Below are 12,660 nucleotides of genomic sequence, written 5' to 3'. Positions count from 1 at the left end.
CACGCACACACACACACACACGCACACACACACACACACACACACACACACACACTTGCTTTTATAGATAGATGTCTCAACAACTATTGGTAACATGCCACTGAATTTGGTGCACTGTTGTATTCATAGCTCCTCAGAATGAACTGTAATCACTTCCTCCAGCTTCACATAAAAGGGCACCAGCTGCATGTGGTGAGGCAGCAGCACACAGAAAGTTTTCTAGCAGGTGAGGCAGCGATATAGCCCTGCATCGTCTTTTCTCCACTGGAAGGGCAAACTAGAGAGCATCTTCACCACCTTTTCTCTGCTGTTACAGCAACATAGGGGCCCTTTATCTATGTTCTCCATTAAGGAGCCTCCTAAAGGATACTCGATCATGTTATGCCTGATGTTAGGGATTTGTACGAGGCACTTCGTCACATTTCCCCATTGAAGGGCACTTTATCAGGTTTTCTGTATAGAGCCCTCTTGAGGGCACTTAATAACGTTTTCTCCATTTCAGGGCAATCTGGAAGACACTTTATCATGTTTTTGCCACTGGAAGGACACCCTAGAGCAGTATGTCACAAACTTTTCGATGTCAAGGACCCCTAAACTGACACACACAGGACCATGGACCCCTATTTTGATTTTTGCTTTTAGATGTTTTGTGAAACAAAGTGTATGAAATTCGTGTGTAAAATAGTCATACATTCTGTCATTGTTTTTCCTGTGGATGGCTTTAAAGTAAAAATAAATTCCACCTTTCTTTTTTACTGGGGACCATCTAGAATACCCTGAAGGACCCCTGGGGGTCCCCGAACCCCACTTTGAAGACCACTGCCTACAGTGCATTTCACAACATGTTTGTACTGTTAGAACACCCTAGAAGGCACCTTTTTATTTTCTGATGCATTTAAAAAGACAAAAAACAAACGATGGTTTACTTTGTTACATTGGCACATTAAGTACCTTCATTATGTGTTAAATTTAAAAAGAAATATCACTTCCACCAGTGGTGCAACACTTTAGTTTATGACCAAATACCTGGAAACTAATGACTGAAAACATTCTTCAGCCTCAGCTGCACTTTGTGTTTAGTGATATTAAGCGAATGTTTGTATGTCAACTCACCAAATTAAGATAAACATGTTAAACATTGTAAACATCTTTGTCGTTGTGAGCATGTTCGTATCGCTCTACAGAGCATTTAGTACAGCTTGTAGTTGTTCTTGTTGTCTTGTTTCATTCTCACTTTCATCTTCATTTCATATCTGAGGCTCATTAGACTTCCTGCTTCACCTTTATGAAAGCTGCTCCAGGCACACCGTTAATCTCCGCGCTGAATTATCTCCGTCTCTGTTTCATCTATTGTGATAATAAATCACAATAGATGAAATAGAAGTCCAGCACGAGGCAATCACAAAACATCCTCTGGCTGAATAATTGGATCCCATCAGAACTTCTCTCTCCACCTCTCCATCCTCGAGCAGGAAGCAAATAAGCACGGCGAGATGGAAAGTTCATAAAAAAGGCTCGACGCTGGCAGCTCCTCTGACTCATGTGCTGGTCCAATCGTTGGTAATGCACTGAGCACTCCCTGGCTGCTGCCACGTCAAGGGTAACGCCAAAGGCAATGAAATGGTGCGTCCTCCTTGGAGGGAGCCGAGCTGCTATTTGCTGCAGAGATTTTGGCAACGATCCCAGAAGGTTTAATAAGTGTAATGGTGAAACTGGCACTGGGACCACCGTCCTGTCGTTGCTTTTCATTAGCAAATGTTACTGCTGTTAAATCAGCTGGACAGACTGTCTGAGAACACTTTCATATGACTAAGACTTGGGCCGTTAAGGTGGAACGAGGAGGTGATGCTGTTATGTTTAGTTGAAGGCTTTCTTTCTTGTATTTGTGAACAGTTTGGATTTAATGCAGTGGTGTTGTATGAGGTACTTGTCCTTAGCCAGTGTATTTCCTACAGTAGGTGGCCGTCAGCATGTCCCCCAGTTTTGGACACAGAAGCTAAGCATTGTACTGCTGTGGATGGAGGCAGCAGCAAAATGTAATTTAGCCACCTAAAATAAAATCCGCATCAGTTTCAGTATACACTATATCTGGAATATTTTCAGCACTTTACCTTGCTGTCAAAGAGCCCTGGTTAAGTTAATGCAGGAGGAACTGAAATTCTTGTCAGAGTCACCAGACTCCATTGACAAAAACAGCAATTTTGCATCTGCAAAAGGACAAAACACAGAAGTATCAAGTTGTATCTACTGTTCAGTGTTGTAATACTACAGGGTAAAAGTGCTTGTTCATCGCTTCGAAGTTTAACTGGTTTCAAGCTTTCGTTTGCCAGCACTTCAGAGCAAATGACACACTGTGGATATTCCTTGTTGTTTTTTGTCATGCACGAAAAGCCATACTTGAAGAAGTTGGGCTGATATTTACGGAGCCCCACTGCCCTCCGTTTCTCGGGTGGTGGTCCCGTTAGGCTTCCTGGTGGTAGACCTTTGACCCCTGCTGCTGCTGCTGGCCCAGTCTACAGCTTTTCTTTGCAGCCATCGCTCCATTTTTCCAGCATCAGTTATAGCTGCTAGCAAACTGCAGCTGCGGTTAAGCAACAACGCGCCAGTTTGTTTTTTTCCCGCTGTGCTCACTGAACAGAATCTCACAGTTCAGATCATACAAACTCAGTTGATACGACAAATTTTGGACGAATAATGAAGCAGACCACAACTAAAACATCTCCCTGTCTGAAATTATGTCATGTAATATTAACTTTGAGCATTTATATATATATATTTTTTTTTTGGTGACCCCCAGAAATCATCTCGCGACCCCAATTGGGGTCGGGACCCCAAGGTTGAGAATGGCTGATCTAAACAATACTGGAGATCAGTCATAATGGCACAAGTAAAAAAACAAGAAGAATTTGTCCAATCATCCCATAATATTAGGTGGCTGAGCAGTGACGTAACATCATGGTTTCAGGCCCCGGTGCAAATATTTTTTTTGTGCCCCTACCCCCTAAACACAAGCACACACACACACACACACACACACACACGCTTGGACACACACACGCACAGCCACTCCTCATCCTGCTTCTTTCTTTCCATCCTCTTTTGCGTGCCACTTTATTGTTTGGGCTTGCTTAACACGATGATGCTACCTTTTCTTGTCAACCTTCATCCACTTGCTTTTTTTTCTTGCTGAAAGGAGAAACAACTCACGTCACGTCATTGCGACTCATCATGACTGACAGTTATCAAGGTGATTGGATAAATTATCATTTCCTCTCCCATACCAGCCACTCAGCATTACCTTACCGACCTGCCCCGAGCTATTCCATTCACAAAAACAGGGGCCGGTGGCAATTCTGGACAGCTGCTTTTTTCCCTTCCTTCCTGGGCCCCTAGCGGCATCTGGGCCCTGGTGCAGCTGCACCTGCTGCATCGTCGATATTTACACCACTGCAGCCATGCAAATTAATTCTATGTTTTGTCCTTGTGCAGAAGTAAAACTTTAAATTATATTATGCATTATAATGTATTAATACTGAAGAACAGTCATTTTTTTGTGCTTATGCAGAAGTTTACTGTTACTGTTTTTGTCAATGGAGTCAACTAGATAAAGCAGTGAAAATATTCTAGATGTTGCAAACACTTAACCAATATTGACGCTGTTTCACATGGCTGAAGTACATTAAGCTGCTGCCTCCGTCCACAGCGGTACATTGCTTAGCTTCTGTGTTGGCACTCCAGCTTGAAACTATTAGATTTAGTGTATTTCATGCTGATGTACAGTTTACAGTGTTTCCCAAAAAGCAGCCATATACTGTATGGATTTCCCAGGAGAAAGCTGCAGTGTCAGTGTGATGCAGCTCTCCCAGCTGTCCAGTGAAGGGAGTCAGGTAGTCTATTGATTTCAGATGGTAGAATACGACTTCATTAAGCCTGTTTAATTAAATTGTGGCACTGAGTTGTTGACTGGGAAGAAAATTGAAAACAACAGAAATGTAGAAATCCTCCAGTGCTTGTCTTTTTTGATAATGACAAATCCTGAGAGTTGTGTCTGCAGACAGCATCTCACAAGACTTAAAGCTCTACAGTTTGACTCCTGTTTGACTTTTAGAGTTTTTCTTTAATTAGACGACTCTGTAATCTCTCTCTCTCTCTACCTTAATGAGGCAGCAGCAGTGATCCGTGTCAGTCCTGCAGCTCATCCCACCTTCTGCTCTTTTAAATTATTCACCAGTTACATGATAGATGCCTGTAAACAAGAGAGGGAGGAACTAGTTGCCTTTTTTTTTTGTTTTTGCTGCTGCTGCTGCTGCTGCTGAGACTGCTGGAGCTTCACGTCAACTGCTGCTGGAAGGAGAAAAAAAGAAAAAAAACAACAACTTCCCATCTGTGTTCTGCCTGCCTCTATACTGCAGCAAAACCAGCCCGAGCAGACCGGTAACACCCCCTCACCCATCCTCCCCTGCCCTCCTCCTCCTTCTATCCTCTCTGCTCCTCACACCTCACTGCACTCAGGTTCCTGCAGATCTCCTGCAGCAGGGAGACACAGAACCTAAAATCAAGCTCTGTGAGAGCCACTGCAGGCTGCTGGTTACCATCTTCACCTCTCCACTCATCGATTTCCCCGTGCCTTCACACTTCCCTCCCTCTCTCTCTCTCTCTCTCTTCCTCCCTTTTTCCTCCTGCGTCTAATTCTCAAAGCTCAGCACTCCCTGGCTGCCTGCGCTGAGGGGGAAAAAAGTGATGGAGCAAGAAAGAAAAAGAGGAGGAGCACGGTTGTTAGTGCGCCACAGAAAAATCTAACCCCCCTCCACTCCTTACCCAATTGATGACAAGGAGGGTTTTTATTGAGTAGCTCCTCGGCCAATGAGCGAACAGTGCCGGGAAATACAGCAGTGGAACTGCACCGGTCCTGATGCTTGTGCTGATTTCAGTGTGTTAGAACAATGTTAATCTGTGTGAGTGTTTCCTCTCCTCCCTGCCTGATCTGAGTGCACGTCAGCAGCACCTTGAGCCAAGAAAAGTCTTGTTTGAGAGTGTCTGCTTCTTGGACAGAGACACCCCCCCCAGGTGAAACTGGCACCTTCCAGCTCTGGGGGTTTTTGAGATGTCTTTTGAGAGTGGGATGAACCAAAGTGCAGATTGTTAAGATTATTTTTTCTTCTTCCTCCTGCATATCTGACCCTGTTCTCTGCTTCCACTCGTTTAGGAAGCAGCACATCTCTCTTCACAAGGTAAGCAGCATTTTCTTTTCTTTTCTTTTTATCTCTCCTCCTTCTTTCTGTCCAAGACAGCATCATCAGTTACTGGGGCTCTGCTGCGTGCCAGGTTGTCACAGAGGCACCTAGCCTCATTACACACATCCTGTCTGAATGTGGAGAAAAAAAGCTCTGCAGAGAGCGAGAAAGAGAGAATAAATGGCTCAGGGGTAATTAGAGCAGACAGTGTTAGCGTTATGATTCTCATTTTTAATGTCTTGAAGTAATATCAAATCTGCCAGAGTGGAACTTTTACAGCGTGCCGGTAAGTCCTTATGATGCATCATGTAGTGCTGCAGTATAATGTTACGTATTAAAAAACAAACGTGTGTGAGGGTAGAACTTGAGATCTTGCACTATAGAAACACTTTTTCATCAACTGCTGATAATTTAGATAAGTGGAAATTGATTAAAAGTGAGAGATATTTGATATTTTAATGCATTTTCCTGATTGAATACATAGAAAATAAGTTGTTTGAACCAAACATGGAGCTATTTATTATGTGTTTTCATCTGGATTTCTTTATTGGGTCTTTTTTTTTTAACAGTGCTTAGATGGAGGATGAGAGGCAGCTCACTCTCATACAGTAAAAGCTCTGAGGGAGTGTGTGCATAGTCAAATGTGCTGAGCCAGCAAGAGTGAAGGGCCCACGTAAGAGTCTGCAGAGCTCACTGTGTTCATATGAATCTGCTAAGCTGATGAATTTATGTTAAACCCATTACAGCGTTTGCTTTAAATGCATTTTAGTAAAAACATTCCCCTCACTTAGTGTAATAGAAGGTGGTTGAAGTTCTCTTTAACAGGCTTTTGCGCATTACAGCCTCTGATGGATACTGATTACACTGAAATTCGGCTCATGTTCTGCTTATTTAAGTTGCTTTTTCTCTATATGTGGCCCAGTTTACATCTCCCATGTGGATATTCCTCCTTATCAATTAAATAAATCTTTATTTTTTTAAGCCACAGGATGGACTTGTGTTCCCTGGTGCTGATTGTGATGCAGTGGTGTGAGCAGATCAGGTGGTGCAGTGCTTTCTTTATTCCCCGGGGGTGTTATGAGTACATGACTGGGACACTCCTGAGAGTGTGTGCCAAATGAGGACTTCCTTTTTGGCATCAGCAGAGGTGGAATCAGGGGGTGTGTGTAGCTGCAGTATGTCTATTCTCACACTCACTCACACACACACACACACACACACACACACACACACACACTGTGACACACGCAGCTTGTACGTCCTTGCTTTGGTGCATTTAGTGCTGCAATATATGTTGAACAGCTTCAAAGTGACACATCTCTATACAGCACACAGTACATTGAATGTGTGGCAGTATGGAGCAAGTTTGTGCTTATTTGTATCAATATTCACTTGAAATGTTGATGATGTTCCCCCTCTATTACCTCTGTTATTAGCTGTTAAGACAGTCATGATTAGGTTGCTGATGTGACTAATTAAAAGGGTTAGAGAGAGATTAATTGCAGCAGTACGAAGCCATATAGCGGCACATTTCTTATTTTAAAACTGCCTGTAGGTGTGTTGGACTATGACAAACATTCTCTCGAGAGAAAAAATATCATTTTGCATCTAAAGTTAAAGCGTTTTCTTGCTGAATTTGCATTTAGCGGTTCCCTGAAAGAGGATTAATCACACTGCTGCTCAGTTTTGCAGGCTGTGCGTGAGTCTGGTGGTGAAGTCAGCAGTACATCTCTGAGATGAGATCATTTTATAGGGTGTCCCTTTATAAGAATCACACCAATAGGCCTGTACGCAAACAAGCAACCACAGTTCTCGGCCATTAGTGGCCAGCAAAGCAGTTCTTCACTCTACTGAATCACTAGAATCAGTTTGTTATAAAGGTTAGTTCAAAAGATTTGTTCACTGAAAATTTCCTGATCGGAGCTCTGAATACGTCCCACTAAACTGAACACAGCTTAACATTTAGCTTAGCTTGCTAACTTGCGATGCCTACTCTGCCTACGTACATTTTCTCGGCACCTTATTCTTATTATAAATAAAATATCTGGTAATACTTCCTACCTTGAGACTTCAAAGGGAGTGAGAGAAGGGCTTGAGCAACTCAGCGATTCACGTTCACTGTTGTAATGTCGTTAATGTGAACACATGAATGGATTCATTCACTCATTAGCTTGAGAGCCTAAACTGAGCTAAGACATTAAAGAATAATCTGAGGAACTGATTGAGTTAAATTTGTTCACCCAAAGGATTCTTGTTAGCATGAGCTGTGCTAGTGCTAGCTGTGCTAATGCTAGCATTGGCCAGGTTCAAACTGAAATATCTCAAGACCTTTTGAGATGGATTGCTATGAAATGTTTTGCAGACATTCTTGATTCAGAGAGGATTCATCCTGCAGACTGGTGATTCCCTGAATTTTACTCCAGCATCACTGTGTTGTTGATTGTTGGATAGATTAACATTAACATTCAAATTAACATTTTTGTGCCCCCTTCAGGAGGAACTGTAGCAACTTTGGTGACAGACTCACTTTTCATTTAGAACCACTGGTAACGTTAGATCAAATCAAATACTTTGGTTTATACCCTTAAAACTGCAAAATGTCCTTTCTGTTAGCGTTAGGCTAGTTTTTCCTTTGAAGAGTCATTTGGATTAGTCAGTGTCTGTGAGGTTGGATGTTAGCCAATGTTAGCCAGTTCTGTTCTCTCACAACTCTGCAGCTACAGCAGCTAAAGTTAGCCTGATAAAAAGACAAATTACTGATCAACACAAAACATTGGTGTTTACATTTCTGCAAACCACAGATACGTTGAAAACCAATCTTTAAGTGAAGCTAGGTTTCAATGCATTTAAACTTTTCAGTGAGTTGTTTCATGCTGAATAAAATGTCCTTTATCAGTTTATGTTTTATGTTGTGACTTGGCTTGGGACTTGATTTGCCTTGACTCCCCCGCTCTTTATTCTACGACTTTTGGAGCATCTATTGTTACTGTGGATGGTTTTACGCTGGAGTCAGTTGACTTGTGTTTCATATAGACTCTAAACTGTGACCACAACCCCTGGCACATCATTTTATCTTTTCTCATGGTGGACACAAATGCCCATGTTCAACAGAAATACATTTTAGGGCCACACAGGGAGGATTTCTGGGTGGATGAATTGGTCAACACTGACTTATTTTAACTTTAGTACGTAGGTTTCGTTACATCACAAACAGTCTTAAATGGCACTAAAGGTTCCTAGCTAAGAGTTTGCTCTTAAAACCTGTTCACAAAACTGCTGAGACCAACTTTTACTAAGAAACTGAGAGAACTCTCTAGCTAACAGAACGGGCAGGTTAACCCCCATGAAACTATATTTCCTGCTTTGTGTCTCTATCAGTGATTTCATATCACAAATACTGTAAGAGGCATGCTGCCAAATCAAAATAAAAGCTGATTCAGCATTAGACAAAACATAATATAGGTTGATTAGTCAGGTTTAGGTGCAGATCATTATCAGCCTCTCACATGTCTGGTAACTCATCAACAATTACCTGGTACCCATACAAGAAGTCTCATTATGGTGCAATAATTCGTACATGCGTCCGATCCATAGCACCCACCACTCCAGGTAGTCTGTTATCTCCATGAAGTCAGTTTTGAGTTGTTGTAGTTGGTGAACAGCAAGAGGAAGCTGTATGAATCTTTTGGACGCTGTGAGCTCTGTAGAGGACATTTTCAGATATTTTCTGAGATATAGCGAGTCTGTCTGCACCACACAGATGCTTTTACCCTGTGACCAAATAGGCCAAAGTTGTCACAACATTGATCTCAAGTGTTATTGTGTTATTGTAGGTTGGTAAAGTGACTGTATACTTGACTCGCTCTGCTATGATCATAATACGATGATGTTTGTGTCCATACCTTTTTAAAAGCTCAAGATCGTTAACCCTTGGCGTTCTGGGCCAATTAATTTAATCACTTTCATTCTACCTGAATATACCACTTAAAAATACTAACACTAAAAACATGTTTTTCAAGCCATGTTGGTATCATTTCAGCACAACCATTGCAACATTTTTGAAAACTTGGATTTTGAAAATGGCTTTTTCTTCACTTTCAAAACACAATCATGCTCAATAAATAAATTTAAATGTTGCAGAAGTAAAATGGGGATAACATCTAGTAGTTCTGTAGTTGTATACTAAATATATTTAACCTAATCTCTAGTTTTACTTGGTCTATCATCATCAAACAAAAACTGGCATGAAGTTTGAAGCCAGTACTTTAGAGGGAAGATGACGGCAGGGCTCAACGCTTCTTCGTTTTATATGTTGCAATGTCATGAAGTCAGAGGGTTAAAGGTTTTTAAAACATTGATGCGATTATGAGGCAGATTGCCTGCAGCAGCAGATTTGCTCTTCGTTCCTCAGGAGGATTTAGGAGCTGGTTTTAAAATGGTTTGTAAAATACTATCTAACCAAAAAGCCTTCAGATGTTGCTTATGAATTCAGCCCCTGAACATCAGTGTTGTTTTACTCCAGGTTGTTGACGTTTCTCACAGTTAGTCAGGAGACCTCATTTGAGCTTCTTTAAGTTTCCACATTACTGCTCCTCCTGAGGAGAGGTGCTCCTGCCCGCAGGACTTCTGCTGCTTGATGGTTCATGAAATGGGATTCTGTACTGCAGCCTCTAATCCTCCTGTCCTCTCTAAACTCAGATCCTCTTCACAGGCTGTCAGGTGCATCAATGTACATAAAGCACACTGTTGATGTTTTTCAGTTAAACTCCACACACTCACACACAGTGCTGCCTGGATCATACTACAGTACACAGTAATGCTGTTTGATGACGTTTGAGATGTTTGTGTCGACTTTGTGACTTTCCCTGTGAAAGTTGCTGAAGTGATGTCGTCGCTGCTGCTGCAGTGCGTTTTCTGTCAGTCGGACACTCTCAGTGCAACATTTCTCTGCTCGAGGATACGGAAGGATGGATTTGTTTTGAGGTTCACCCTGCCCAGAGGAGATCTGGATCATTACCGAGTATCAGATTTAAAAAGACAAACAACAGATGTCGAGGCTAAACCTTCAGAGGCCGACCCTGTGGAGAAGTGCAGCAGGTCGGATGGAGTCACATCAGAGGGAGAGCAGGAAGTTACAAGAAGCCAAACAGTTAGAAAAGGGAAATGTAGCAACTGAAACGGATCTAGTAGATTAGTAACATTAGATATATTAGATCAGCAGAACATTAATTAACAAATTCATTAATTGATTAAGTAATTTTTCAAGTAAAACTGTCTCCTTTGGCTACAGCTTCTCCATCTGATTGTGAAATGAAAATCCTCAATTTTTGGACTGTAACATTTTAAAGAAAACACAATTTCTTCTCCGTTTCAGTTTGAAACGTGGTTAAGGTTGTGAAATGGTTGGTGAATTGGTCCTACCTCTGCATTATTGTCTATTGTATTACCTCATTTATATAGCACATTTCAGACACAAAGGCAATTCAAAATGCTTAAACATACATAAATGATTTTAAAAAACATAACATAAATAACAAATATAACAAATAATTAGAAAAAAACGAGGGTAAAAATAGAGATAATAACAATAATAATATGGTATAATAAAATATATGGTAGATTTAAAAGTTTAAGGGAGTTAAAATAAATAATACAGTAGAATAAAAATAATAATAAAGTGATGTAAAAGTATACTAATGTACCATCTTGACATGACCTCAGGAGAAGCAATAGAAAACAGAAAGTTTTAAGCCTTGAAAAATGTTATTTTGTCCAGAATTTGTTCTTATTTTGTTAGTTTTTAGTGACTAATCAATGTGTTGTTTTTTTTGTTTTCTCTTTACTAAAGTAACACACAATTTAACAAGTGGCAAAGAGCATTCTTCACCAAGATCTAAAAAAAAAACCCATCTTGTTTTCACAGCAAACAAATAAAATGGTCACATTTAGATTATTATATTCTATTTATTATAGATTAGTAGCTGCTCCCCTGGTGTAATATTTTGCTGGCACTACTTTATGCTTATAAACAATAATGACCAAGTGGAATTTATCATTCAGCACACCTGGGTAAGAGCAGATACTGACATGTATGATATATAACTGCAGTGAGTATTTCTGACTTTAATCATTTGCATCAGTGAGGACTAAAATATTCACGACAGTCTGTTTCAGCTCGGCCTCTGCAGTCCCGTGCAGAGGAGGATCAATACCTTTCAGCAGATCAATTTTGAGTGCTTCATGGGTGAATTAATATATTTAAGAACCAGACTGAAGCTGCAGCAATCAGTATGTTCGTTTGCATTCTTTATGTGTGCGTCTGTGGGCCTGTTCACCTGCTGTTAGAGAGTCAACATGCTGTGAAACTGTAAAGATAAAAGCTGAAACTGATGTCAGAGGAGGTCGCTCCACAGCTGCAGGATGTGAAAACATAAGAAGCCATGGTGACAGCTGTGTAACAAACACTTCAAACACATACTCACAACATGGTCTCACAGGAATCCGTGAAATAGCCACGGATTTGCTTCACTCAGAATCTGTGGAATAGCCACAGAATCACTCAAATTTACGTGAAACTGACACGGATTTCGCTACAATGCAAGTTAATGCCAGTCATATCCCGTGGCTATTCTAACATACAAAGTGATTATGTACATTCACTGAGTGAATATTTAGAAAATAAAACACATATTTCTCGCTACAAATGTGATCAAAATCCATTTTTATGCAGAAACTAAGTCAAACATTGATTTTTTCACTAGAAATGAGAGAACTGTCCGCCATGTTTTTTGTTCTGACCGCCGGGACCTTGAAAGTCACGTGACTTGGAACAAACCAATAGGAAAAAATTAACTTGCATTGTAGTGAAATCCGTGTCAGTTTCACGTAAATTTGAGTTATTCCGTGGCTATTCCACGGATTTTGAGTTAAGCGAATCCGTGGCTATTTCACGGATTCCTGTGAGACCAGGTTCCATACTCAACACCCTGGTGTGGTGGTCATTTGACTTCTCCAAAATGTGGCTGTGACTGGAAACAGAAATGTGAAAAATTAGCTAATTTAAAAAAGCTTATTTTTTGTGATGAGGCTAAGTTTAAACCCATTTAACAATTTGAATCCGTTAACAGGGTGTCCTTTATTACATTTAACTTGTTCTGACCATATTTCCTGAACAAATTAAAGTCACAATTTTGATATATGTTACGAAAATGCAAACATAAAGGCAAATGGTTATTTGTTTTTATTTATTATTGATTTATTCTTATTTTGTTACTTAAAACAAATCTGAAAAATAATCTATTGTTAAACAACACTATTAATGTCACAATTTTGATAAATGTTGTGGAGATGCAAAGAAAAAGGCAAATTTGTGTTTCTGTAAGCAAAAAAATGTGTCTGGAATATTACGAGAGAGGATTGAATGGGC

At 40.5% G+C, this 12,660-nt stretch overlaps 1 protein-coding gene across 2 annotated transcripts in view; it reads left to right on the top strand.

Annotated features, from left to right (window-relative positions):
• The first annotated feature begins 4,840 nt into the window (after nucleotides 1–4,840).
• The window catches only part of LOC131968523 (synaptotagmin-2-like), a 42,594-nt gene continuing 34,774 nt past the window's right edge, over nucleotides 4,841–12,660 (top strand). For both annotated transcript variants that reach the window (XM_059329444.1, XM_059329442.1), the window contains exon 1: nucleotides 4,841–5,231. The gene's annotated coding sequence lies outside the window, so the exon portion shown is untranslated. The remainder of the gene's footprint in view (nucleotides 5,232–12,660) is intronic.

This window comes from Centropristis striata, chromosome 3 (genome assembly GCF_030273125.1).
Source record: "Centropristis striata isolate RG_2023a ecotype Rhode Island chromosome 3, C.striata_1.0, whole genome shotgun sequence".
Taxonomy (NCBI): domain Eukaryota; kingdom Metazoa; phylum Chordata; class Actinopteri; order Perciformes; family Serranidae; genus Centropristis; species Centropristis striata.
Note: the sequence above shows the minus strand (reverse complement) of the source record. Positions and strands in the feature narration are given on the sequence as shown.